The following is a 23797-nucleotide window of genomic DNA, read 5'->3' as shown; positions in this document are numbered from 1 at the left end:
TACACAGGCAGACCCCACGTTACAGAATCCGCCCTTACAGAATTCACAAGTCGCTACTCAGAAGTTTGAGGCACAGAATACAATTTGCTTCCGTGGAATTTATGTGGGAAAAAAGTAAATAAATAAACGGATAATTTTCTTTCAACTCGTGTATCTTGATGCAAATGCAGATACGCAGCTGCTGAAAACCACAACCTTCTTGTAACATGCAGTTTACCTGTACTTGTTTAACCAGAGAGTTAGCCCCCACTACACTAATGTTGAGTGTCCTCAGAAGCATTTAGACTATCCATGTGAATTTTTGTGTTCCAACAAAGGTGTTTGAATATTCAGAGGTGCATTTGTCAGTTAGATGTGCTCCCATTGTAAATCTGTAATTCAATGGGACCATTTGCCTGCACCCAAAATATTGAGGTAAACTACGTAATTGTAACTATTGAAACCGTACTTAATCACCTGCTGTTATTCTCAAGAGTATTGAATCTCGATGTACTTTGAGTTCAGAATCAGATTTATTACTGCTGACTTACATGTCATAAAATGTGTTGTGTTGTGCCAGCGGTACATTGCAAAGGCATAAATTACAAAATAAATCAATGGTGCATAAAGAGGAATAACGAAGTGGTGTTCGTGGGTTCACGGATCGTTCAGAAATCTGATGGCGGAGGGGAAGAAGCTGTTCCTGAATCATTGAGTGTGGGTCTTCAGGCTCCTGTACCTCCTCCCCGATGGTAGTAATGAGAAGAGGGCATGTCCCGGATGGTGAGGGTCCTTAGTGATGGATGCCGCCTTCTTGAGCCTCTCAAAGATGTCCTTGAGGTTTGTGCCCGTGATGGAGCTGGCTGAGTCTACAACCTGCTGCAGCGTCTTTTGATCCTCCATACTCGGCAGTGATGCAACCAGTCAGAATGCTCTCCACCTGTAGAAATTTGCAACAGTGTTTGGTCACAGTGTCGTCCCAAAATCAATTTTCCCTTTCCGTCCGCTGTAAATAACACAGAGCCACAAGGTCGATTCGAACAAATACCTTTATTAGCAGTGCACCGCTAGGAGAATTCTCTTCAGCACTCACTAAGAGTCGCTTCCCGAGTTCTCCCCGAACAAAGGGCAGACAAGACATTTATACAGGAATTGTCATGCACATCCCATGCAAACGGCGCCGCGAGTTTTGGTCAAGCTATAGAGATCCCGAGACAGCTATCACACCTTTTGTCTTAGTATAATTGAGTTATAATCAAGGCTTTCAAAGGCAGGTATCACCCTTCATTGTTCAGACCAAGTCTTCACCTCGATGTTAATTACACTCAGTATCACCACCGTCTGACATATCGGAAGGGTTCGTTACCCGAAACAAAGGCAGTTAACATACTTAACATTCCAACCTAACTAGTGGGTCAGCAGCTTGCTAGTCCTTGCTAAAGAAATATAAATGCATATATATATATTTTGTTTGCCAGTTATAGGTATGGTTGCAATTCTTAACCCTTCACTTCCTCAACAGTAGGTCATATGTCAGAGGACTCCACCTGAGCAATGTGTCTCAGAGCTGGAGGGCAGGCTCTGCAGACAACAAGTCCACAACATAGCCCATTCATTATAGTTTGAGCACTCCCTCATTCTCAAGACCCTTCTCTTTGGCTTGTAAGTCAAGATGAGAAACGGTCACATTCACAAATGGAGCCACAATCACTTAAACCTTTAGCACTGGACTACTGAGTACTTTACACTGGTAAATACAGAGACTTGGTATTGGTATTGGTTTATTATTGTCACTTGTACCAAGGTACAGTGAAAAGCTTGCCTTACAAACCGATCGTACAGGTCAATTCATTACACAGTGCAGTTACATTGAGTTAGTACAAAGTGCATTGATATAGTACAGGTAAAAACAGTAACAGTACAGAGTAAAGTGTCACAGCAGCAGACAAAGTGCAGTGCAATAAGGTGCGAGGTCACAACAAGGTAGATCGTGAGGTCAGAGTCCATCTCATTGTTTAAGGGAACCATTCAATAGTCTTATCACAGTGGGGTAGAAGCTGTCCTTAAGTCTGGTGGGACGTGCCCTCAGGCTCCTGTATCTTCTACCCGATGGAAGAGGAGAGGAGAGAGAATGATCCAGGTGGGTGGGGTCTTTGATTATGCTGGCTGCTTCACCAAGACAATGAGAGGTAAAGGCAGAGTCCAAGGGGGGGAGGCTGGTGTCTGTGACGTGCTGGGCTGTGTCCACAACTCTCTGCAGCTTCTTGCGGTCTTGGGCAGAGCAGTTGCCGTACCAAGCTGTGATACATCCGGATAGGATGCTTTCTATGGTGCATCGGTAAAAGTTGGTGAGAGTCAAAGGGGACAAACCAAATTTCTTTAGCCTCCTGAGTAAGTAGAGGCGCTGGTGAGCTTTCTTGGCCGTGGCATCTACGTGATTTGACCAGGACAGGCTGTTGGTGATGTTCACTCCCAGGAACTTGAAGCTCTCAACCCTCTCGACCTCAGCACCATTGATGTAGACAGGTGCATGTACACCGCCCCCTTTGCTGAAGTCAATGACCAATTCTTTTGTTGACATTGAGGGAAAGGTTGTTGTCATGACACCATTCCACTAAGCTCTCTATCTCCTTCCTGTACTCCGACTCATTGCTGTTTGAGATACGGCCTACAACGGTGGTATCATCTGCAAACTTGTAGATGGAGTTAGAGCAGAATCTGGCCACGCAGTCGTGAGTGTATAAGGAGTAGAGTAGAGGGCTGAGGACGCAGCCTTGTGGGGCACCAGTGTTGAGAATAATCGTGCCAGAGGTATTGCTGCCTATCCTCACTGATTGCGGTCTGTTTGTTAGAAAGTCAAGGATCCAGTTACACACGGAGGTGTTGAGTCCCAGGTCTCGGAGTTTGGTGACGAGCTTGCTTGGGATTATTGTACTGAAGGCAGAGCTGTAGTCAATAAACAACAGTCTAACGTAGGTGCCTTTACTGTCCGGATGCTCTTCCACTTCTCATGTGGAAGGTGGATGAACACTGGCAATGCAAAGTCTCGGTGATACTGAAATCAACACCAATCAAGTGGTTGTTTGACACCACACATCCTGAGGCCTGCAGGAACCTGCAAACTGTCTGCACAATACAACATAATGGCACAAATCCAGGAACTCAAAGTCAGGAAACCCTTGAAGTCATACCAATAAACCGAAGAAGTCCCTGTGGGAGTAACTCAAGGCTGCCGACCCACCAACAATGGAAGGCCTGATGGAAGGAACACAGCAACAGGAAAGCAACCTCATCAAGCAGCTCGCCGACAGTCCTGTGAAAGGTGACAGAATAACAAAGTTGGGAGAAGCAAATCACCTCCTCATCCACTGAAAAATCAAATCCAGCTCCATATAAAAACCAGTCTGTGGACCAGATCATTGCCCAGCACCCAAGGTGGCCATTTATTATGGATCAGGTAACACAGAAGACAAGAGTAGGGCAGGAGAAGGCCATTTGGCCCCTCTTGCTTGTTCTGCAATTCATCAACATCATGGCTGACCTTCCATCTCAAACACCATTTTCCTGTGCTATACTCATCCTGCTTCACTTCACATCCAGACCTCTGCTGATTTCTGCTCTGAATGAACTCAGCGACTGAGCCTCCACAGCCCTACGGGTAGAAATTTCCAAAGGTTCTCCTCGTCCTACACAGCTAACCCCTTGTTGTGGGAACCCTGGTTCCAGCCCCCACAACTGGTGGAATCATCGCACCCATATCCGTACTGGCAAGCCATCTAACGTGTGTGTATTTCAACAAAGTCATCTCTTTTTCTAAACTGTAAAGAACGGAGCTCTCATCTCCTCGGTCTCTCTTCAGAGGACAGACCTAGATTCATTGAGTCATACAGAATGGAAACAGGCCATTCAGCCTAGCTCGTCCATGCCGACCGATGTGCCTTTCTGCATGAACCCCACTTGCCTGCACTTGACCCATTAAACCTTTCCTATGTTGTTATTGTACCTGTCTCTACCATTTCTTCTGGCAGCTCGTTCCACACACCCACCACCCTCTGTGTGGAAAACCCGCTCCTCAGGTCCCCTTAAACCTGTGCCCTCTGGTTTTACACACTCCTACCCTGGGAAAAAGACTATGCCTCTCATTTTATAAACCTCCACAAGGTCACCCCTCACCTCCTTCACTCCAGCAAAAACAGTCCCAGCCTGTCCAGTCCCTCCTTGTAACTCAAGCCCTCCAGTCCCAGTAACATCCTCATGAATCGTTTCTGCCCCCTCTCCAGTTTAATGACATCCTTCCTATAGCCGGGAGACCAGAACTGTGCACAATACTCCAAGTGTGGTCTCACCAACATCTTACACAGTCACAGCATGGCATCCAAACTCTTGTGCCCTGACCGGTGAAGGCAAACACGCCAAACGCCTTCTTCACCACCTTGCCTACAAGGTTGCCACTTTCAGGAAACTGTGTGCCTGTGCACAAGTCTCTCTGCTCTGTAACACTCCCAGAGCCCTGCCATTTACTGTGCAAGTCCTGCCAAAATGCAACACCTTGCCCTTGCCTGAGGTAAATTCCATTTGTCATTCCTTGGCCCATTTCCCCAGTTGATCTAGATCCTGTTATAATATTAAACAACCTTCTTCACTGTCCACCACACCACCAGTTTTAGTGTCATCTAAAATAAGGTAAGAGTTCTTTATTAGTCACATGTACATCAAAACACACAGTGAGATGCATCTTTTGCGTAGAGTGTTCTGGGGGCAGCCCGCAAGTGTCGCCACACTTCCGGCACCAACATAGCACGCCCACAACTTCCTAACCCGTACGTCTTTGGAATGTGGGAGGAAACCCGCGCAGACACAGGCGGAATGTACAAACTCCGTTTTTGTACAAACGTGCAAAAACGGCTGGAATTGAACCTGGGTTGAACCTACACTACCGTGCCTGCCCAAATGAGCTTACTAACCATGTTAGCAACATTGTCATCCAAATCTTAATATACATGAGCAACAACAGGGGACCCAGCACCGATCCCTGCGACACACTGCTGGTCACAGGTCTCCAATCTGAAAAATAGCCTTCCACTACCACTGTCTGCCTCCTACCACCAAGCCAATTTCATATCCAATTGGCTAGCTGTGAATCTCCAAACTAGCCTACCATGTGGGACGTTGTCAAAGGTCTTGTTAAAGTCCATGTCGATAACTGCCCTGCCCTCGTCAATATTCTTTGTTACCCCTTCAAAAACTCTAACAAATTTATGAGACGTGACTCCCCACACACGAAGCCACACTGACCATCCCTAATCAATTCCTGCCGTTCCATATGCTGATAAATCCTGTCTCTCAGAATCCCCTCCAGTAACTTTCCCACCACTTATATCAGGCTTTCCAGCCTGTAGGTCCCTGGTTTGTTCTTGCTGCCCTTTCAAAATGCAGACACAGTGCAAGCCATCCTGTGGTACCTCACCTGTGGCTGAAGATGATGCCGATATCTCTGCCGGGGCCCCTGCAATTTCTTCCCTAGCTTCCCACAATGTCCGAGGATATGGCACACAATACTCCAAGTGTGGCCTAACCAATGATTTGTACAACTGTAACATGATGTCCAAACTTCTACACTCAATGGCTCAGCTGATGAAAGCGAACATGCGCCTTCTTCACACCCTGTCTACCTGTGCTGCCACTTTCAGGGAACTCGCACTTGTACCCGAGGTCTCACTGTTCGATAACCTGGGCCCTGCCGCTCACTGTGTGTGTCCTGCCCCTGTTTAACTTCCCAAAATGCATCACTTTGCACTTGTCCGAGGTAAATTCCATCCGCCATTCCTTGGCCACTTCCCCAGTTGATCCAGATCCTGTTGTAACTTTAGCCAACCTTCCTCACTGTCCACCACACCACCAGTTTTGATGCCTCCACAAACTTACTAATCACACCACCTACATTCTCTTTCACATCATTAATACATTTGACAAACAACAGGGGACCCAGCACCGACCCCTGCGGCACACCACTGGTCACAGGTCTCCAATCTGAGAAACACCCTCTGCCTCCTACCACCAGGCCAATTTTGTATCCAATTGGCTAGCTCACCCTGGATCCCATGTGATCTAAACTTCCAGACTAGCCTCCCATGCAGGACCTTGTCAGAGGCCTTTGTAAAGTCTATGTCGGCAATACCCACTGCCCTATCTTCTGCAGTCCTTTTGGGCAAAAAACTGAATCAAATTTGTGAGCCATGCTGATTATTCCTAATCAGTTCCCGCCTTTCCAAATGCTGGTAAATCCTGTCCCTCAGAATCCCCTCCAGTAACTTCCCCACCACTGAGATTAGGCTCACCGGCCTGCAGTTCCCTGGCTTGTCCTCACTACCCTTCTTAAATTAAAGGCACAAACATTCGCCACCATCCAGTCTTCCGGTACCTCACCAGTCGCCAATCTCTGCCAGGCCCCACCAATTCCTCCCCCTGCTTCCCACAGCGTCCCAGGATGCACCTCGTCAAGCCCTGGGTGTTTACCCATGTTTATGTGCTTCAACACAGTTAGCAGCTGCTCCTTTGTAACATTGATCTGCTCCAGGATATCACTGTTCTCATCCTTGAACTCACTGTGTGTCCTGCCCCTGTTTCACTTCCCAAAATGCATCACTTTGCATCTGTATTTACCATGGAGAAGGGTGGTAAATACAGACGAGGAATTTACAGATTTAGGACTTTGCCCACCTCCCGTGGCTCCACGCAGATCACCACACTGAGCATCGAGGGGATCTACTGCCTCCCTCCTTACCCTTTTGGTCTTAAAATACTTACAGAATCATTTAGGATTTTCCTTTACCTTATCTGCCAGGAATATCTCATGACCCATTTTGCCCTCCTGATTTCCTTCTTAAGTGTACTCTTATGTCCCTTATACACCTCAAGGGACTCAATTGAACCCAGCTACCTGTACCTGACCCATGCCTCCTTCTTAAGGGGACAGTCAGGGTGTTCCCAAACCGGAAACCATGGATGAACCAGGAGATCCACTCCCTACTGAAGTCGAGGACTGCAGCATTCAAATCACCTTCACAAGAAATACAGATATCAGTCCAAAATCAAGTCCCCGACCAGCTGTCAGTTGTGGCAGGGCTTACATGCTATAATGGGCTACAAAACGAAGCCCGGCAGTATCATCGACAACAGGGCATCCCTTCCCGATGAACCTAACACATTCTATGTGCATTTTGAACAGAATGGGATTGGAATATCACCACCCACCCTGACAGCCTCCAATAAACCTGAGCCCTTGGTCACTGTTGACGACATAAGATCAGTCTTCCGGAGAGCGAACCTGTGGAAAACATCTGGCCCGGATGGTGTCCCTGGCCGTGTACTCAGATCCTGTGCTGATCAGCTGGCAGGGGTATTTACAGACATTTTTAACCTCTCCCTGCTTCAATCTGAGGTTCCCACTACTTTAAGAAGGCCACTATCATCCTGGTGCCTAAGAAAAACAAGGTAACATGCCTCAATGACTACCGCCCGGTGATCTGACATCCACCATTATTAATTACAGCCTCCCAGACAACCTTGGCCCACTGCAATACAAAAGACACCTACGTTAGACTATTGTTTATTGACTACAGCTCTGCCTTCAATAGAATAATTCCAAGCAAATTCATCACCAAACTCCAAGACCTAGGACTCAACACCTCCCTCTGTAACTGGATCCTTGACTTTCTGACCAACAGATTACAATCATTAAGGACAGGCAGCAACACCTCCAGCACGATTAATCTCAACACTGGTTCCCCACAAGGCTGTGTCCTCCGCCCTCTACTCTACTCCCTATACACTCATGACTGCGTGGCCAGATTCTGCTCTAACTCCATCTACAAGTTTGCAGATGATACCACCGTTGTAGGCTGTAGCTCAAATAACGATGAGTCAGAGTACAGGAAGAAGACAGAGAGCTTAGTGGAAATGGTGTCATGACAACAACCTTTCCCTCAATGTCAACAAAACTAAAGAGCTGGTCATTGACTTCAGGAAGGCGGGGGGGGGGGGGGGGGGGGGGGGGGGGCAGTGTACATGCTCCTGTCTACATCAATGGTGCCGAGGTCGAGAGGATTGTGAGCTTCAAGTTCCCAGGAAGTGAACATCACTAATAGCCTGTCCTGATCCAACCAAGTTGACCCCCATGGCAAAAAAAGCTCATCAGTGCCTCTACTTCCTCAGGAGGCTAAGGAAATTTGGCATGTCCCCTTTAACACTCATCGACTTTTATCGATGCACCATAGAAAACATCCTATCTGAATGCATCATGGCTTGGTACAGCAACTGCTCTGCCCGGGACCGCAAGAAACTGCAGAGAGTTGTGGACACAGCCCAGCGCATCACAGAAACCAGCCTCCCCTCCATGGACTCTGTCTACACTTCTCGCTGTCTCAGTAAAGCAGCCGACATAATCAAAGACCCCACCCACCCGGGACATTCTCTCTTCTCCCCACTCCCATCAGGCAGGAGATAACAAAAGCCTGAAAGCACATACCACCAGGTTTAGGACTGCCTCTATCCCGCTGTTATAAGACTATTGAATGGTTCACTAATACGATAAGATGGACTCTTGACCTCAGAAGCTACCCCATTATGACCTTGCACCTCATTGTCTGCCTGCACTGCACTTTCTCTGTAACTGTGACACTTTATTCTGCATTCTGTTATTGTTTTACCTTGTACTACCTCAATGCACTGTGTAGTGAATTGATCTGTATGAACGGTATGCAAGACAAGTTTTTCACTGTACCTCAGTATATGTGACAAATAAACCAATTCCAATTCCTGTTCCTAACCAGAGCCTCAATATCACTCATCAATCAGGATCCCTTAATCCTGCCAGCATCACCCTTCACTCTGACAGGAACATACTGGCCCTGAACTCTCCCTATCCTACTTTTGAAAGTATACATATTGGTTGAGAAAACTTTCTTGGAGACATTTAACAAATTCTGCCCCATCTAATCCCTTAGCATAAATGCAGTCCCAGTCAATATTAAGGAAGTTAGAATCACCTACTGTTAAAACTCTATTATTCCTACACCCATCTGTGATTTCCCTACATATTTGCTCCTCTAATTCCCATCAAATACTGGGGGTGCGTGGGGGGGGGGTCTATAGTATAATTCCATCAAAGTTCATATTTCTAAGTTCTACCCATAGGGTCTTGCTGCACGTTCCCCCTGGAATATCCTCACTAAGTACTGCAGCGATATTCTCCTGAATCAATAGTTCGCTCCCCCCTCCTCTCTCACCTCCTCTCACGCTAGAACTATCTGCACCCGGGAAGATTGAGCTGCCAGTCCTGCCCATCCCTCATCCATGATTCTGTAATGGCTATAATATCTCAATCGGAGTACCTAACCGTGCCCTGTGTTCATCTGCTTTACCCGTCAGGCTTCCTATTTCGAAATGAAAGCAGACGTCCATGATGGAACTCACCACAGCCATTACTGCACCAACACAGCCTTTGATCAATGGAGGAAAAGGGTGGTCTGAAGATCACAACCTCTGGCTCACTGGGTACTGCTTCTAGTGCTCCTCACACACTCACCGGGGGCCCCAGTTCACGTGCTCCCCACTCACAGCCCCAGTTCCCACTCTCCCCACTCACGGCCCTCAGTTCCCACTCTCCCCACTCACGGCCCCAGTTTCCACTTTCCCCACCCACCGGGGCCTCAGTTCACGTGCTCCCACGCACTTGTCGGGGCCCAGTTCCTTGTGCTAGTCTCCTGTTTCCCACCTTCCCATTGAACATCCGGGCCTTGGTTCTCTGCTTGCTCTAAACTTTACTGGATTCACTGGAAGTGCATTATTCTCCTGTGTAACATTTTAAAGAAAATGAATTGAAGTGTGTTGGACCGTTAATAGAATAACATCCAATAGTCTGGAATATCCACTCTTACAACACCAGTGAAGTCCTGATTATGCTGGATTAATGGAGTTTTACCGTACTGGGCAGCAGCGATCCCTGCCCCCCGGGTATACTTCTGAGATCTACAGCAGGCATCTCAAGGCACTGGAAAACTACTACAACGTTTCCTCAAAGCCCTCCAAATCCACCAGCAGGATAAGTGAATCAACATCAGTATCCTCTCCCAGGCTGACATCCCCAGCACTGAAGAGATTACCAGGTGACACGGGGGAAAGATTCAAGGATGTGCCGAAAGCTTCCTTGAACAAATGCCATGCAGTTAATTGGGCACTGATGAGATTGCACTGAGACCTACGATGGGCTGAATGGTCTATGTTTAAAAAATTATGAGAAATCCTCACTGACTCCTGGAAATCTGACCCATGACCGCTCCCAGTGGAGGAGAGGAATCGGAATGGGATTGAGAACATGGAGACTGTGCATCTCCGTTAGCGGGTGTTAAGTGGTGGAAGGGACACCACCTCAAATAGCCATCCCACGTGTCCTGTCAGCCACCTGCTTTCTTTTTCAATCTTTTTATTAGTTTTCAAATTATTACAGATTAATATATCAATGTTTCTACATGTAATACAAAGAGATCGGGAGAACAATCATGACATGGATAATCATAAAGAACAATAAAGTATAAAAAAAATCTGTAGATCCAACGATCTGTTAGTGAATGAATATAATATAAAAGAAAAATATTTATTATAAAATATAAAAAAAAGAAAAAAATCCCCAAAACAATAAGAAAATTATAAACAATATATCAAAACCAAACTAAGCTAAAGAAAAAAAATTTTTTTAAAAAACTGGACTAAAATTTCTCAGCAGAAACAGCAATATTATGTCGTCAACTCCGTTCCTCTAAGTTGAAAGGTTATTATAAGGGGATGTATATCATGTGAAAATGGATAGGGTGCATGGACAGGGTGAATGCACTCAGTCTTTTCCCCAGGGTTGGGGAATCAAATACTAGAGGGCATAGGTTTAAGGTGAGAGGTGAAAGATTTAACAGGAACTTAAGCACCACATTTTTTTTTGAAACAGAGGGTGATGGGTATATGGAACGAGCTGCCAGAGGAAGTGGTTGAGGCAGGTACAATAACAACTCTTAGAAAGGCAGTTGGACAGGTCCATGGATTGGAAAAGGTTCAGAAGGACAAGGCTCAAATGCCGGCAAAGGGGACTAGCTTAGATGGGCATCTTGTTGCCATAGCCTAGTTGGGCCGAAGGGCCTGTTTCTGTGCTGTATGACTATGACTCATCTGAACATTAGTGACATGAAGTGTTGAGGTAGAAGTGAGATGTATATTTAGAAACTGTTTGATAGAGCCACTTCTTCTTTGGTATGATACACTTTCATACCTTGTCTGTTTTATCCTCCGAGTAGGGGTTTTGTGCAGGATCCTGGTCAATTCCACCTCCAATACTGAATCCGTGGCGCAATTTACGGATTTCAATACGTTGCTGAAAGAAAGAAATTAAAATCAAGAGCTGGAAATATCTGTGGTGAATAAACTCATAGCATGGATACAGTCACTGCATCTGCTAAAGCACAATTCATTAAAAAGAGCTCAGCCTCCTTGCACCTCCTCAGCACATCCCTCAACGTTTCTCCCTCTAGCCCCCAATTACCCGTTTATACTATCCTTGTCAACAGCCTTCTCACATGCATAAGTTATTCAACAATTTCCACCAGACTCATTTCTTCACAATTGTTTTTTAAATAATGCACTCAATGTTTGAGTGATCCCCAGAGAGCACCGTGACCCAGTAAACTTCAGTCTTTGTTTTTCAATCTTTTTATTGAATTTCAAATTAGTTCAAATTGATGTACATAACATTAATGATACATAACACGGTGCGAAGTGATCAGGGTAACATAATGACAGCCAACATTTATACTCACAAGGAGTAAAATATGTAATCTAGCCCTCCCGCACTCTTGCTAAGTGTACATGATGGGGGGAAATATATTGAAAAGAAATTTAATTATACGAAGAGAAAACCCCAAATCAAAAAAAGTGTAATTTTGAACAAAAGCAAACCAAAAACTTCAAAGAAAAAAAAAACTGGACTGATATTTCTTCAATTAAAAAAAAAACACATTATGTCATCAGCTCTGCTCCTCTATATTCAAAGGTTATTGAAGGGGATTCGCAAAAGGTCTGCTCATATCATATGGAAATACTGAATAAATGGACTCCAAACTTCCTCAAATTTAAGCGAAGAGTCAACAGTACCACTCCTAATTTTTTCCAAGTTTAGACATGAGAGAACCATTGAGATGTCACAGGGGGTATTGGATCCTTCCATTTAAATAGAATGGATCTCTTGGCCATTGATGTAACAAAGGCAATCATATGGTTAGTGGAGGCAGATAGATGGCCAGACTCTATCCTTGGTAAACCAAAAATTGCAGTGATAGGATGAGGTTGTAAATAATCTTCAATACATTTGAAATAATGTTAAAAATATCTTTCCAATATTTTTCCAAAGGAGGACAGGACCAAAACATGTGTGTCAAAGAAGGCACATTCGATTTACATCTGTCACGTATAGGACTTGTATGTTGATAAAAACGAGCTAGCTTATCTTTTGACATATGGGTCCTGTGAACTACCCTAAACTGTATCAAAGAATGTCTGGCACACATTGAAGATGTATTAACTAAATGAAGAATTTTCTTCCAAGTGTCTGTAGGTATAGATGTCTGGAGTTCACATTCCCATTCATTCTTAATTTTGTCCAGTGGTTCTGAATGAATTTTCATAATTGAATCATAAATTATTACTATCAAGCCCTTCTGACAAGGATTAAAACCAAAAATTTTTTCTGTAATTTCAGTTTTGTAAGGTGTGGGAAAAGAGGGTATAGCAGCTTTTAAAAAATTTCTAATTTGCAAATATCGAAAAAAGTGTGATCTAGGCAAATTGTAATTGTTAGACAATTGTTCAAAAGATGCAAAACAGTTATCAATGAATAAATCACGAGAACATACTATTCCCTTCCTTTTCCGTATGGAAAAAGCTGAGTCAACTCTGGGTGGATGAAAGAAAAAATTAGATTGAATGGGACTTGATAGATTAAATTTACTCAATCCAAAAAATTTACGAAATTGAAACCATATTCGTATTGTATGTTTAACAATTGGGTTGATCATATGTTTACTTAATTTGGTAAGTGCGAAAGGGAGTGGAGCTCCTAAAATAGAAACTAATGAAAATTCAAGTACTGATTGGTGCTCAAGGTGTACCCATTTGGGGCTTTGAATTACATCTGAATCTTGTATCCAAACAATATCTAATATTGATTGCCCAATAATATAATCTAAAGTTAGGCAAGGCCATACCACCATCCTTTTTTAGTTTTTGTAAGTATTTCTTACTTAGCCTTGGGTTTTTATTCTGCCAAATATATGAAAGAATTTTAGAATCAATAGTATCAAAAAAAGATTTTGGAACAAAAGTTGGAATCGCTTGAAATAAATATAAAGATTTTGGTAAAATATTCATCTTAACCGCATTAATTCGGCCTACCAATGACAGAGACAGTGGGGACCATTTAGTAAATAATTGTTTAACATGGTCAATTAAAGGCAGTAGATTAGTTTTAAGTAAGTCCTTATGTCTCTTAGTAATTTTAACACCTAATACATAAAATAGTCAGTTACCAATCTAAAAGGTAATTGGCTATAAATTGGGGTTTGCATATTTAAAGAAAAAAGTTCACTCTTATTAAAATTTAAGCTATAGCCAGAAAAAACACTAAACTGATCTAATAGTGATAGTACTGCAGGGATAGATTCATCCAGATTAGAAATATAAAGTAACCGGGTCATCTGCATAAAGAGATATCTTTATGAATCTTCTGTCCATGAGTAATACCACATATATTTGAAGAATCCCGAAAGTGCAATAGCCAAAGGTTCTAAAGCGATATCAAATAACAAAGGGCAACGGGCAGCCTTGTCTAGTACCTCGAAAAAGCCTAAACAAAGGAGATCTTTGATTATTAGTAAGTATTGAAGCCATAGGTGCATAATAACTCATTTAATCGGAGATAAATTTAGGGCTAAAATTGAATTTTTGAAGTGTACTGAATAGATATTCCCATTCGACTCTGTCAAACGCCTTTTCAGCATCTAGTGAAACAACATTCTGGAATTTGGGATGAAGGGGTATATATAATATTCATTCATCTCCTAATGTTAAAATGTAGATAACGATTCTGAATAAATCCTGTCTGGTCTTCAGAGATAATTTGTGGAAGAACCTTTTCCAATCTAAAGGCCAATATTTTGGAAAATATTTTGGAATCTACATTTAATTAAAAAAATAGGTCTATAAGATGCACAATCAGTGGGATCTTTATCCTTTTTAAGAATTAAAGAAATAGTTGCTTCATAGAAAGATTGTGGTAGTTTACCCACTGATAGGGCATCTTTAAAAATTTTGGCTAACCAGGGAACAAAAATATCAGAAGAGGATTTAAAAAATTCAGCTGTGTATCCTTCAGGGCCGGGTGCTTTACCCAAATCATTGAAAAATATTACTTTCTTTATTCTTCCTCGAAATGGGAGCAGCTAATATAGAGCGTTCATTTAAAGATAATTGGGGAATCTTCAGATCTCTTAAAAATTCATGTATTAAAGTAGGATCCTCAGGGGATTCTGATTGGTATAAAGAAGAATAAAAATTCTTAAAGGATTTGTTAATTTGAACTTGATCTATCATGTAGGTAGCATCTGGTTTACGAATTTTATTAATCTGACATTTAGATATAGTAGCTTTCAATTGGTTGGCCAATAATTACAGATTTGTCACCATGTATGTAAGATTGACTTTTGTTTTTAAGTAGTAGATTTTCAATTGAAGATGTTAATAATAAACTATGTTGTAAATTGGAGTTCTGTTCTCTTTTTAAAAGCTCCAGATTAGGAGTAACAGAAAATATTTTATCGATTTCTTTAATCTTGTCAGCTAATGTACGTAGAACCATAGAACCATAGAAAACTACAGCACAGGAAACAGGCCATTTGGCCCTTCTAGTCTGTGCTGAAACATTATTCCGCTAGTCCCATTTACCTGCCCCAGCCATACCCTCCAGACCTTGTCCATGTATCTATCAATTTACTCTTAAAAGTTAAGAGCGAGCCGCATTTACCACATCAGATGGCAGCCCATTCCACACTCCCACCATTCTTTGAGTGAAGAAGTTCCCTCTAATGTTCCCCCTAAACCTTTCCCCCTTCACCCTAAAGCAGTCCTCTTGTACTTTCATTATTAGTTCGTTTTTTCAATCCAGAGAATATGAAATAATTTGACCATGGATGTATGCTTTAAACGTATCCCACATTATCCCACTGGAGATTCTTCAGTAAAATTAGTTAAAAAGAAAAATGAAATCTGTTCTTTAATAAATTGGACGAAATCTAAGTCTTGTAATAGGAAGGGTTAAATCGCCATTGTCTGACATCAAAGAATGCATCTGGTAATTTAATGATAATCTCAATGGTGCATGATCAGAAATGGCAATTGCATCGTATTTGCAGTCATGCAGTAAGTGGAGCTGTCTAGCATCAATAAAAAAATAATCCTCGAGTAATTATGATAGACATGAGAAAAGAATGAAAATTCTTTATCAAATGGGTGTAGAAAATCTCCAAACATCTATGATTCCGGATTCAACTAAAAAGGAATTAATAAAGACAGCAGATTTGTTGGAAGCGTAGGATATTGACACAGATCTCTATCCATGGAAGGGTTAGATAACAGTTAAAATCTCCACCCATAATCACAGTGTATTATTTAAATTAGGAAATAATGCAAACAAACGTTAAAAAAATTCAGGGTGATCTACATTGGGTGCATAAACTTAACCATAACAACTTTTTATTATAAAGTAGACCAGTAATAATAAAAATCTCATTTGGGTCTGATATTGTCTCATGATGAACAAACGAAATTGAGGAGTCTATAAAAATAGAAACTCCTTCACCTTTGTTGTGAATTTGAATGGAACTGTTGACCCCTTTCAAAATCTAAAAATGTTCATTATCTTTCTTCCTGGTGTGAGTCTCCTGAACAAAAATGATCTGAGCATTTAATCTATGAAAAACTTTAAAGATCTTCTTACGCTTAAGCAAATTGTTTTAAGTCATTAATATTCCATGAAATAAAGTTAACAGTCTTATCCATTTTAATAGATTTAAAAACATATGGTATGTAAAGGGTTAATCTTGGTATTTACCGATCTTACCAACAGGAAGAAGTAAAAAAGTTCAAAGAGGAAGCAGATATGACGACAATTTAGAAAAATTTGTAGTTTAGCCCAGACGAAGAAAAACCTAGAAACAACCCCCCCCCGCCCCAACCGCCCGAAAACTGGCCAATAGACAGCCAGAAAGCTACCCTCTAATTGAATTAACCCCAATTCTATTGGTGGCAGTAGTCCAAATTAACAAATATATAAACCACTCATGTTTAGACTAAGAATGAACAAGACAACCCAAAAAGAGATATCAAAATAACAACAAAGTTATGGAATTAAAACAGAGCCAAAGGGCATTAACAGTCAACACTTAAAGAATACAGTTTAATAATTATTTCAGAAAGAAAGCAAACGATCAGTCATTTGGTTAAATTCTTAATTATAATAAAAACAAAACATTAAAAATATTAAAAGAAGAAAGAGAGGTTTAAATCTAAAAATTAATTAGATAATAAAGCGAGTAAGTCGTAAATCAAAGGAAAAACACTGTATCTCTTCCGCATTTCTTAGCTTTTAAAATTAAAAGCTAGTTCAAAAGAAACTGCTCGGCTTCTTGAACAGATTTAAACCATTTACGAGATTTATCAGGCAGTGTAATTCGCAGCCTTGCTGGGAATAATAATGCAGGATGATAATTGCTTTGATAGAGATGAGCCATAATTGGTTTGTAGGTCAGCCCTTCTTTCATAACTTCTGGGGCGTAATCTTCGACTATTCGAAACTTCCATTGTTTAAATTGAATCATTCCATGTCGACGAGCCGTACGAATCAAGAGTTCCTTGACGCTGACAAAATGAAATCTCAAAATTACTGGCCAAGGTTTTTGATCCGGAACAGGTTTGAATCTTAATGCTCTATGAGCTCTGTCCAGAATGGGGTCAGCAGGGAACATATCGGAGCCAAACACATTGACCAAAAGTTTAGAAAAGAATTCCATGGGGTTACCAGTCTCGGTGTCTTCTGGAAAGTTGATGATTCTTGAATTTTTCCTCCTGCTGCGTCCTTCCAGGTCGATGATCCTCTGCTGTTGCTTTTCCAGGTTTTGCTTGGTTGTAATTAAAGCTTTTTCAAGTGAATGAAGTTTGGCATCTCTCTCTCTTTACCAGCTTGGTCGAGTTCAGCAATTAGTTGCCTTTGTTTGGCATTCTCCTGGATAAGGGTATTTTGTTTTTCTTCAAAGTCCTGTAAAATGGACTTCAATTCGGCAAAGCTCCGGTCAAACTTTCTATCCAGATTAAAAATAGCTTCCAAAGTAGGTTGGTCTCCATTATCTTTACCATTAGCTGATGCTTTAGATCTGGTATTCATTTTAGCAGTTAAAAATCAAGGTTAAACTTGTGCCAGTATTGTAAAAGACTTATTAAAGAGTGGTAAATAATAGATTGAAATGTACTTGGACCAAAGCCAAGTTATGAATTAGTCCATCAAGCATCACCAACAGACTGCCCTGTCAGCCACCTCCTGCCCAGTCTGTGGGCCCACACCCCTCACATCGGTCACCTCAGCACCCACAGGACCAGAGTGGAAGCGATTCACCCTCAATCCCAAAGGTGCCAAAGGAAGAAGAAGGAAGTCAGTGAGTGAGGGTGAAAGTGGGACCGAGGACCGGGAAGTGCTGAAGTGAATTGGTGAGGACGGCCACAGACAACTGACCCATGGAAGAGCTTGGATCCAGTCTGAGGAGCAGTAAATAACAGGCTCCTCCAGCTCTTGTGGCTCATTTCCTCTCCTGTCCTGCAGCCGGCACCGTTGTCAGGTTCACTCAGCTGTGGTGGGACCTCCCCTTCAATGAAGGGGACCTTGAGCCGGGCTCGAGAGAGCAGGCGAACCGTTCCCCCCCTCATTTAACAGGAATTTGTTAAGATTCAGGTGGGGGCTTTAAATCCAGGTGTCACACGTGAGATCGAGCTGTTAGGTAAGACCTTCACCCCCTTCTCCCCCTGAAAAATCTTCCCATCCAGCAGATTTACTGAAGTCTTCAAGGCTTGGATTTTCTCCTGCCCTTTGTCCTGCTAGTGTGTGTGGAGTCCTACCCCTGTTAATGTGTGACAGGGAAGTGTGGTTAAATACAAAGCAAAATGTGAACCTCAGCAAATGAAGGAGACTTCAATAGCAGATGCTGGTGCCTCAGCAAGCTTTACTGGCAAGCAGTCAGCTCCTTGTCCACTCCCCTGGGGACTCCTTCTTAAATATTAATGAAGTCTGAGGAGGAAATTGATTCTGGTTTGGGAGATCTGTGCTTCAGAGGTCCAGCTCTGACTCTCATGTAAAGAGTTTGCAGGAAGGTTGGGTGTGATCCAGCTGCCCTCGAGAGGTGGATATTGGCACTGAGTCTAGAGACTCTGACCTTTGAACGGAATTAACCGAACATTTACAATCAGGCATTTGTTCTGTGACAGAGACACAACCCAGAATTAGGGGAAGACTCCAGTAATTCAGTCTAGGAGCTGGATGAAGTAGAACTGGGGATTGTGGATGACTAGCACAGCTCTCTCCATGCACTTATTGCTGTGGAATTGTGACGACAGGAGTTAAAACAGAGATGTTATTCTATGGTGAGTATTCATCCCGTGTGGACAGGAGCTGCATTAGGTAAGTGAATGTATCTGATGTAATCAATCCACAACCTGCCTTCAACAGGCTGCTGATTTTACATGTTTACATCTTCCTGAACCCCTGAGGGCCTCGTGCAGGAAATGATTTGCTCACACCTAGCACACAAGGGCCTGTTCCCATGCTGTTTCACTATGTGACTCCAGCATACAGTCAAACTTTAAACCCTTCAGTTTAAATTTCACAACCGTGTTTCCAAGCCTCTCTGTTGGTAATCTCTGCAGTCCACAACCCTCTGATTTCCGCTGCCCTGCGAGTTGTGCTTCCCTGGCTTTCTCCGGTCTTTGGATGTGGCCGCAGCTGCTGGCTTTCCAAGCTCTGGAATGTTAATAGAACAGAGAACAGTACGGTGCAGGACAGGCCCTTCAGCCCACCGTGTTGTACTGACCTGTATAAACCTACTCCATGAACAATCTAACCCTTCCCTCCTACACAGCCCATAACCCTCCATTCTTCTTATATCCATGTGCCTATCTAAGAGTCTTTTAAATGTCCCTATTATATCAGCCTCTCCCACCACTCCTGACAATGTGTTCCAGGCACCCACCACTCTCTGTGTAAAGAACCTACCTCTGACATCTCCCCTAAACTTTTCTCCACTCACCTTAAACAGATGTCGTCTGGTATTGGCCATCACCACCCTGGGGAAAAGGTGCTGGATGTCCACTCTATCTATGCCCCTCATAATCTCGTACACCTCTATCAAGTCGCCTCTCATCCTGCGTCACTCCAAAGAGAAAAGCCCTAGCTCGCTCAGCCTTTCCTCATAAGACATGCTCTCCAATCCAGGCAACATCCTGCTAAATCTCCTCTGAACCCTCTTTAAAGCTTCCACATCCTTCTTATAATGAGGTGACCAGAACTGAACTCTGGTCTAACCAGAGTTTTATAGAGCTGCAACATTACCTCGCAGCTCTTGAGCTCAATCCCCCGACTAATGAAGGCTAGCGCACCATATGCCTTCTTAACCACCCTATCAATTTGTGCAGCAACTTTGAGGGATCTATGGATTTTGACCCCAAGATCTCTCTGTTCCTCCACACTGCTAAGAATCCTGTCATTAACCTTGTACTCTGCTTCAAGTTCCTTCTTCCAAAATGTATCACTTCACACTTTGCCAGATTGAACTCCAACTGCCACCTCTCTGCCCGACTCTGCATCCTGTCTATATCCCGTTGTAACCTACCACAACCTTCCACACAATCCACAACCTCTCCAACCTCCATGTCATCTGCAAACTTACTAACCCATCCCTGTACTTACTCTTCCAAGTCATTTATAAAATGAGCAGCGGTCCCTACGAAACACCACCAGTCACCGACCTCCAGACAGAATACTCTCCATCTACTACCACCCTCTGCCTTCTGTGGGCAAACCAATTCCGAATCCACGCAGCCAGGTCTCCATGGATCCCGTGCCTCATGACTTTCTGGATGAGCCTACCAAGGGGAACCTTGTCAAACACCTTACTAAAGTCCGTGTACACCATATCCACTGCTCTACCTTCCTCAATTCACGACCTGCCCCTCACAAGGCAATGCTGACAATCCCTAATAAGACTATGCTTCTCCAAATGCTCGTAAATCCTGTCCCTAAGAATCCTCTCCAATAGCTTGCCCCCCACCGACATAAGACTCGCTGGTCTATAATTCCCAGGATTATCCCCACTACCTTTCTTTAACAAGGGAACAACATTTGCCATCGTCCAATCCTCTGGTCCCACCGCTGTGGCCAGGGAGGATGCAAATATCATCATGTACACCCCAGCAATCTCTTCCCTCGCCTCCCATGGTAACCTGGGGTATATCCAGTGCGGTCCCGGGGACTTATCTATCCTAATGTTTTTCAGAACCTCCAACACTACCTCTTTTTCAACCTCAACATGCTCCAGCACATTAGCCTGTTCTACGTTGACCTCATGTTTGTTAAAGCCTCTCTCCCGAGTGAACACTGAAGCAAAGTATTCATTGAGGATCTCCCCCATCTCCTCTGCCTCCAGGCATGTTTCCCCTTTTATCCCTGAGCGGTCCTACCCTCTCTAATCATCCTCCTGTTCTTCATGTAGTGTAGAACACCTTGGGGTTTCCCTTAATTCTACTCGCCAAGGCCTTCTGATTTCCCCTTCCAGCTCTCAGAAGTCCCTTCTTAAGCTCCTTCCTGGCATCTTATAATTCTCAAGAGCCCTGCCTAATTTTTGCTTCCTTGGACCTTAAGTATGCTATCTTTTTCCTCTTGACTAAATGTTTCACATCCCTTGTCAGCCATGGTTCCTTCACCCTACCATCCTTTCCCTGTCTCTATCCAGAAACTTATCCAGAACCCCATGCAAGTGTTCCCTAAACAGCCTTCACATCTCTTGTGTACATTTCCATGAGAATATCGTTTTTTATAGGCCGCCCAATAGCGACGGGGTTATTGAGGAGCAGATAGGGAAGCAGATCCTAGAAAGGTGTGAGAATAACAGAGTTGTTGTGATGGGGGATTTTAATTTCCCAAACATCGATTGGCATCTCCAGACAGTGAGGGGTTTAGATGGGGTGGAGTTTGTTAGGTGTGTTCCAGAAGGGTTCTGATAGGCCTACAAGAGGAGAGGCTGTGCTTGATTTGATATTGGGAAATGAACCTGGTCAGGTGTCAGATCTCTCAGTGGGTGAACATTTTGGTGATAGTGATCCTAATTCTATCTCCTTTACGTTAGCACTGGAGAGAGATAGGAACAGGCAGGCTAGAAAGGTGTTTAGTTGGAGTAAAGGGAATTATGAGGCTCTCAGGCAGGAAATTGGAAGATTAAATTGGGAACAGATGTTCTCTGGGAAAAGTACGGAAGATATGTGGCAAATATTCAGGGGATATTTGTGTGGAGCTCTGAACAGACACGTTCCGATGAGACAGGGGAGTCATGGTGTACGAAGGTTATAATAAATCTAGTCAAAAGGAAAAGAAAAGCATACGAAAGGTACAGAGAGCTAGGTAATGTTAGAGATCTGGAGGAGTACAAGGCTAAAAGGAAGGAACTTAAGAAAGAGATTAGGAGAGCCAGATGGGGACATGAGAAGGCCTTGGCGGGCAGGATTAAGGAAAACCCCAAGGCGTTCTACAAGTATGTGAAGAGTAAGAGGATGAGATGCGAAAGGATAGGGCCTATCAAGTGCAGCAGTGGGAAAGTGTGTATGGATCCGGAAGAAATGGCGGAGGTACTTAATGAATACTTTATGTCAGTATTCACCACGGAAAAAGATCTGGGGGATTGTAGTGGGGACTTGCAGCGGCCTGAAAAGCTTGAGCATGGAGATATTAGAAAAGAGGAGGTGCTGAAACTTTTGGAAAGCATCAAGTTCGATAAGTCGCCGGGACCGGATGAGATGTACCCCAGGTTGCTGTGGGAGGCGAGGGAGGAGATTGCGGAACCTCTGACGATGATCTTTGTGTCGTCCATGGAGGCGGGAGTGGTTCCGGAAGATTGGAGGGTTGAGGATGTTGTTCCCTTATTCAAGAAGGGGAGTAGGGATAGCCCAGGATATTATAGACCAGTGAGTCTTACTTCAGTGGTTGGTAAGCTGATGGAGAAGATCCTGAGAGGCAGGATTTATGAACATTTGGAGAGGTATAATATGATTAGGAATAGTCAGCATGGCTTTGTCAAGGGCAGGTCCTGTCTTACGAGCCCAATTGAATTTTCTGAGGATGCGACTAAGCACATTGATGAAGGGGGAGCAGTAGATGTAGTGTATATGGATTTCAGCAAGGCATTTGATAAGGTACCCCATGCGAGGCTTATGGAGAAGGTGAGGAGACATGGGATCCAAGGGGACATTGCAGTGTGGATCCAGAACTGGCTAGTCCACGGAAGGTAAAGAGTGGTTGTTGAAGGGTCCTATTCTGAGTGGAGGTCGGTGACCAGTGGTGTACCTCAGGGATCTTACTATTTGTGATTTTTATAAATGACCTGGATGAGGAAGTGGAGGGGTGGGTTAGTAAGTTTGCGGATGACATGAAGGTTGGGGGTGTTGTGGATAGTTTGGAGGGCTGTCAGAGGTTACAGAGGGACATAGATAGGATGCAGAGTTGGGCTGAGAAGTGGCAGATGCAGTTCAACCCAGAGAAGTGTGAAGTGGTTCATTTTGGTAAGTCAAATATGTTGACAGAATATAGTCTTAATGGTAGGACTCTTGGCAGTGTGGAGGATCAGAGGGATCTTGGGGTCTGAGTCCATAGGACGCTCAAAGCAGCTGCACAGGTTGACTCTGTGGTTAAGAAAGCATATGGTGTATTGTCCTTCATCAATCGGGGAACTGAATTTAGGAGCCGAGAGGTATTGTTGCAGCTATATAGGTCCCTGGTCAGACCCCACTTGGAGTACTGTGCTCAGTTCTGGTCGCCTCACTACAGGAAAGATGTGGAAGCCATAGAGAGGGTGCAGAGGAGATTTACAAGGATGCTGCCTGGGATGCGGAGCATGCCTTATGAAAGCAGGTTGAGGGAACTCGGCCTTTTCTCCTTGGAGAGACGGAGGATGTCGGGGGACCTGATAGAGGTGTATAAGATGATGAGAGGTATTGATAGGGTAGATAGTCAGAGGCTTTTCCCCAGGGCTGAATTGGTGGCCACAAGAGGACTTAGGTTTAAGGTGCTGGGGAGTAGATATAGAGGAGATGTCAGGGGTAAGTTTTTTACTCAGAGAGTGGTGAGTGCATGGAATGGGCTGCCGGAAATGGTGGTGGAGGCTGATACGATAGGGTCTTTCAAGAGACTGTTAGATTGGTACATGGAGCTGAGTAAAATAGAGGGCTGTGGGTAAGCCTAGTAATTTCTAGGGTAGGGACATGTTTGGCACAGCTTTGTGGGCCGAAGGGCCTGAATTGCACTGTAATTGTTCTATGTTCTAATATCTGTTCTCAATTTACGCTCCCAAGCTTCTACCTAATACCGTCATAATTAGCCCTCCCCCAATTAAACACTTTCCCATATCGTCTGCTCCTA

At 43.6% G+C, this 23797-nt stretch overlaps 1 long non-coding RNA gene across 1 annotated transcript in view; it reads right to left on the bottom strand.

Moving 5' to 3' along the window:
* Positions 1–507: 507 nt before the first annotated feature.
* LOC127582642 (uncharacterized) overlaps positions 508–23797 on the bottom strand; it is a 28062-nt gene continuing 4772 nt past the window's right edge. Inside the window, exons 3-4 of the long non-coding RNA XR_007958138.1 lie at positions 11297–11398; positions 508–919 (exon numbers count right to left, since the gene is read on the bottom strand). This is a non-coding gene — a long non-coding RNA (uncharacterized LOC127582642). The remainder of the gene's footprint in view (positions 920–11296; positions 11399–23797) is intronic.

The sequence above is a fragment of the Pristis pectinata genome, chromosome 24, assembly GCF_009764475.1.
Source record: "Pristis pectinata isolate sPriPec2 chromosome 24, sPriPec2.1.pri, whole genome shotgun sequence".
Taxonomy (NCBI): domain Eukaryota; kingdom Metazoa; phylum Chordata; class Chondrichthyes; order Rhinopristiformes; family Pristidae; genus Pristis; species Pristis pectinata.
This window is presented reverse-complemented; position numbering and strand designations above follow the sequence as displayed.